Raw genomic sequence first — 6152 nt, 5'->3', positions numbered from 1 at the left:
TGTGAGCAAGAACCTGTGGTGATGAAGGAAGAAGTTCAAACAGCTCTGAAAAAAAATTGGCAAAAAACAAGGCTCCAGGAGTTGATGGCATACCAACTGACGTATTTCAACAAATGGACTCTTCCCTGGATGTGCTCACCAAGTTGTGTCAAGAAATCTGGAGGACCTGGCCAACTGACTGGAACAGATCTTATGTGTTCCCATTCCAAAGAAAGGTGATCAGAGTGCTGAAACTATTGAACAATATTATTAATATCACATCCAACAAGGATTCTGCTGAAAATTATTCAAAAATAACTAGAACAGAACATCAACAAAGAACTTCCAGAAGTTTAGGCTGGGTTTCGATGAGGGCATGGTACTAGGGATATTATAGCTAAATCAGATGGATCTTGGCTGAAAGCAGGGAATACCAGAGGAATTTCTATCTGTATTTCATTGACTATGCAAAAGCATTGTGTGGACCACAACAAACTATGGCTGACTCTGAGAATGGGAATAACAGAACACTTCATAATGCTAATGAGGAACCTATACTTGGACCAGGAGGCAGTCATCAGAATAGAGCAAGGAAAGACTGCATGGTTCAAAATTAGGAAGGATATATGCCAGGGATATATCCTATTTCCATACCTTTTCAACATGTATGCTGAACAGATTATCCACGTGGCTGGGCTATATGAGGAGAAATTTGGCATATGGATTGGCAGAAGACTCATCAACAATATACATGATAAAGATGACAAAACCCTGCTTGCTGAAACTAAGGAAGACCTGAAGTGTTTGCTGCAGAAGGTCAAGGACTGCATCCGTAAGTATGGATTGAAGCTCAACATCAAGAAAACAAAGATTCACACAACTGGGCCGATTGGTAGTATCATGATAGATGATGAAAAGATTGAGATTGCTAATAGCTTCAGTTGTTCTGGCTCCACAATCAACACTCTTGGTATCAGCAGCCAGAAAATTAAAAAAAATGGATTGCAATGGGAAAATCTGCTGTCAGAGACATCTTCAAAGTACTGAAGAGCAACAGTGTCAGTCTGGAGACTAAAGCATATTTGATTCAGGTCATGGTCTTTGCAATTAGTTGCCATGCATCAGAGAGCTGGATAATGATTAGGTATGATAGAGCTATGGTGCTTGAGAAGAGTATTGAATGTACCATGGACTGCGAGGAAAACAAACAGGTTTTTCCTGCAGAGGGTGAAATCAGGCTGCACCTTGGAGGCAAGGATTATGAAGCTTCATCTGACATACTTTGGACATGTTGCAAGAAGGGACAAGTCCTTGGAGAGGGACATCGTACTTGAAAGGGTGGAGGGACAGTGCAATAGAGGAAGACCCTTGATGAGATGGATTGATTCAGTGACTGGGGTAATAGGGTAGGTGTGTCAGAGATAATAAGATTGGCACAAGATAGAGAAGGGTATAAGGCTATTGTACACAAAGTCACTATGAGTCACAAGTGACTTGATGACACATAACAACAACAATGTCTTCTGCTGGCTCTAAAGACACACAGGATGATCCGCTATGAGTTTGTTCTCACTTTATGACAATGAGTAAATGATTGTAGAAGTACTTGAGCAGGTCCTTCTTCTTAATCTTCCTTAGTTTGAACTCCACTGACCTATCTGCCATGGATGCCCCTGCTGGTATTAAAAATTTTGGTGGCATAATTTCCAACACCACAATAGCATACAAGCCATCAGAGTAGAGAGGAGAAACAAAAATGATAGATGAGTTTACAATGAAATAGACTTAGAACTTCTCCGTAACCTTGAATTTTAGCATCCTGAAAGAAAATCTCTGTTCTTTATGCTACTGTTTTGTAATATTTTTGTTGCAGTGATGTTAGGACTTTTGAGAATGACTTTCTTTCCATTGATTAAAACTCCTCTCCCCAGAAGCATGGTCTCCAGCTTCCTCAACTGTGAACACATGGCTTACCATTTATCCTATTTTTCAATATCATCAATAGCTGTGAAACCAACATAAGATAATGAGCTAACCAGAGTGTAGGGAGACTGTTGCAATGTGTAGCCTGATAGAGCCAGAAAGAGCCATGGTCAGAACTCTTGAAATGAAATAAGAGCCAGAGACATTGAAACAGAGCCAGGGGTAGAGTCCAAGAGATGCAGGCAGAGCCAGAAGTTTTGCTTGCTTCTCTAGATAGAGAAGAAAAGACTTAGGACTACTATTTACAGAACATGAGCTTTTTCTCTTTGACATTCTTTGCCTCCCTTTTCCCATCCATTTCCCTAATAAATTCTACAACTATGAATGAAAAAGAAGTCTTGTAAATGTAACAAAAAAAGAAGTTATTTGTAATGACTCTCAGACCCATAATGAGTAGAAATAGGTGCATATCTGATATTATAGTTATCAATTTTATACAGGGGACAGTTCCCCTTTGGGGAGTTAGTAGATGTCAGATTTAGCTGTCCCCAGGTTGTCCTTGCTCATGTTACAGTTAGTGTTAGGAGTGATGAGATTCTTTGTAATGACTCCAAATCCATAAACACGTAGGATTTTGTAAACATGAGGCCTAAGAAGTATATCTAAGATGATTACCCTTGATGCTACAAATGGGGAAGAGTAGTTAGAAGAGAACTTTTGGCCTCGGATGAGAAATAGACACCCCAATCTATTTGCATATGAATGGGATATCAATAAAGATAGTATTTAAGTGTAGAGAATGAAGATTAAATTGGAAGTTTTTTGAAGGTTTATGTGAGGTTTTTGTTGATTAACTATATGAATAATGCTATTTCTTTTGTGCTTCTTCAATATAGTTATGTTAAGATATAGTGCATGAATGTAATGAATGTTGTGAATTGTAGAAGGCATGTGCTTGACGTACTTGACGAATATTGATGTATTCTTTAACATAGCAGTGTTAATGAATATTAATGAATACTGGATGTTGTTACACTGAGATATACTATAGATTGTGGAAAGTATGTAAATATGCCTTCAGCTAGTGCTTAACTTAATATGTTAAAAGAGAAAATTTTCCCTAAAGCAATGTTTGTATTAGTAGTAGTATTTTATAGAGAATAAGGGGCTTAACCTGGGAAAGATTAAAGCCTATCCAGTACTCTGAGGAGAGTTACATCTGAATGAAGACAAGTAGAAAAAAAAAAGACGTTGCCAATGCACTGAGGCAGGGTAAAGCTGGTGCCATCAAGCCCAAATCTAGGAATTGAAGTTAAAGAAACTTGTGTGTTTAACTCGTGTTAAACACTTAGGTCTACTTAATGAATGAAAGTGGGATGCATCATAACTGTTCAGGGGCTTAAAGTTAGATAAAGTTAGTAAGTATGCTCAACTCATGGTGACCATCCAACTTCACTTATTGAGTGGAATTGGGAGAAACACAGTTCTGAAGAGCCAGGCCAACTTTGGACTCTATTGCTAAGCCACTAGAGCACTAAATTACTAAAACAATAAGCCATATATTAATTTCTAAGTATAAATGCAACATCATTGACTAGGAAGCTGTTGGTATTATAAATCATTAGACTAAATTCTAAATTTACAAGACATTTTCTACTGGGAAAACTCTTTCTTAAGGAATTAGCACTCTCTAGCTCTGGTGGCCTAGTAACAAAGAGTTACAATGCAATCCCAAAGACATGTGGTTTGAATCTGCCAGCCTCTCCACAGGAGAAAGAAGGACAATCTCTTCCCAGGCAATTTACTACCTCTATCTATTCACTGAAGGGTCAGCTCTGAGTCCATTCTGACTCACATAGCAACAGCATAGCCACAACAGCTCTGGTCACCAACTGGTAAGAAGTTGCACTGTAATCCCAAAAGTGATTTGAATCCACCAGATGTTATGTGAGAGAAGAATGGGCACTCTCTTTCTGTGTGATTTACTGCCTCTGAAAACCCACTGGAGGGTCAGCTATAGGTTGGTTCCAACTCTATGACAAACAACAATGCTCCAAAACGTCACCTGTGTTCCAGAAGTGCAAATACCATCTGCCTGTTTTAATAAACCTAATTGAATTCCTTAATATTCTGCTGCAAGTGCTTCTGATCCTCCTCACTTTAAGCAGCAAGGAATGTCATCTGCACAGCACAGGTTGTTGATGGACCTTCCTTCAATTCTGTTCCCACATTCTTCTTAAAATCTTCTTAAAGTTTGGCTTCTTGAATGATTTCCTCATCATGCAGTAAGTATGGAGAGAGGATACAGCTCTGACCACACTTTTCCCAATTTTAAACCATAAAGTGTTCCCTTACTCTGACCAGATAACAGTTTTTTTTGTTAGGCATAAATTTTTTTAAAAGAATGACTAGCTCTTCTGTAATTCCCATTCTTATCCAAGTTGGCCGGTTTATTGTCCACACAACGCCTTTGCATAGTCAGTCAAGCACAAATGGACATTTCTTCTGATATTCTTTACTTTTAGTCATGATTTATCTTATATCCCTGGTGATATATTCTCTTCTAAATCTAGCTTGAATTTCTGGTAGTTCTCTGTAAATATATATTTTAATGGTTTTGGGATTATCTTCAGCAACGTTTTACTTGCATATGGTATTAATAGTGTTTGATAATTTCCACTGTCCAGGGCTGCATCTATTAGTTGAAACCTGTCAATTGGTATACCGTCAATTCCTGGTTGTTGTCTTTTTTCCAGTGTCTTCAATACAGCTTGAGCTTTCTCCACCATTGGCTTTTTATCATATGGTAGTTTCTGAAATATTTCAGTGTTTATCAATTCTTTTTTTTGTATGGTGACTCCATATACTTCTTTCTTCTCTTGATGTTTCCTAGATCATTCAAGATATTCTCCGTAGGTATTGCAACTCGAGGCTTGAATTTGTTTTCAGTTCTTTCTGTTTGAGAAATTTCAAATGAGTTCTTCCTTTTTTATTCATCAAGAGAAGTTTTGTGGATATTCCATTAGAGTACTTTCATTTGTCTTCTAGAGCTGCCGTTTAAAAGCTATTCATTGGATAGAGAAAAATAGAATAAACTCTCTAACCTCGGACTCTCAAACATGTAACCTAGAGTACAATAAAAACCTTTCTTGATTAAATTTTTATTTTATATTGGTTTGCACACAAAATTTGTATAGATTGTGTTTCACACTATCCTTTACTCAGATTGTGTATTATAAAATGAATCACTATTAAACTGTGCCCACCATTACTCTATCTTTCCAGATACTTACCGGATTTTTTTCATTTCTTATACTCTTCCTTCCACCTATCAAATTGTGTGACCCTTTGATTTCTCTCTTGCCAGTCCTCACTCCTCTACTCCCACCCCTTCCCCCCTTGGATTCCCATACACATTTTACCAGCTATCCTTCTATTTTTATGCTCCAAGTATTTACAAATCCCTGTTGTTGTTGTTATGTGCCGTCGAGTCGCTTGCGACTCATAGCGACCCTATGTACAACAGTCCTAAACTCTGCTCTGTCCTGTGCCAATCTGTCTCTGATACACCCGCCTGGATTACCCCAGTCACTGAATCAATCCACCTTATAGAGGGTCTTCCCTTCCTGCGCCTGTTTAAAAAAGAAAAAATGCACACAACTCTAAAAAATTTGAAATGTCATACATTCTTTTTGGTTAAGTTAAATGGATAAGAATAAAAGATTATGATTATGGAGAGTCAGCAGACAAGGTTGGAATGAGCCAGAAAAATCTGAACAGCACTGTACCAGTCCCAGGAGTTTCACTTATCAGAAATCATGTTAGGACTTGAACCATTGTAAAAAAACTAGCCTGTCCTTTGCTCTTTATTTCAGACAGAATCTCTGGGGGAAAAAATCAGGAAAACAACGTCAACTTTTTACTTTTCATTCTCCAGAATAAGATTCCAAATAAACATTTTCACTATTTTGCAAGCATTTTAAATCCTTACCCCTTCTATATTTTATGAAGCTGTCTATAACACGCATGGTCTTTAATTCTAAAGGGTTATGCATGACATTTTCAAAAGGTGAAAAGGACAAAAATGTGACTTACTAATAAGAGAATTGTATGTATCCTTCAAAGTGAACATGAGTATAAACTAGAATGTATCTAGCACTTCTTACCACTCAAAAAAAAAAATAAAGCTGTAATAGAGTCAGAAATCCCTGCCAGTTACATATTCATCAAACCCAAAAAAACCCAAAAAT

Source organism: Elephantulus edwardii, unplaced genomic scaffold (assembly GCF_000299155.1).
Source record: "Elephantulus edwardii isolate Elephantulus edwardi_28Jun2011 unplaced genomic scaffold, EleEdw1.0 scaffold00571, whole genome shotgun sequence".
NCBI classification, from domain to species: Eukaryota; Metazoa; Chordata; class Mammalia; order Macroscelidea; family Macroscelididae; genus Elephantulus; species Elephantulus edwardii.
The sequence above is the reverse complement of the archived record's forward strand: the minus strand, read 5'-3'. Positions refer to the sequence as shown.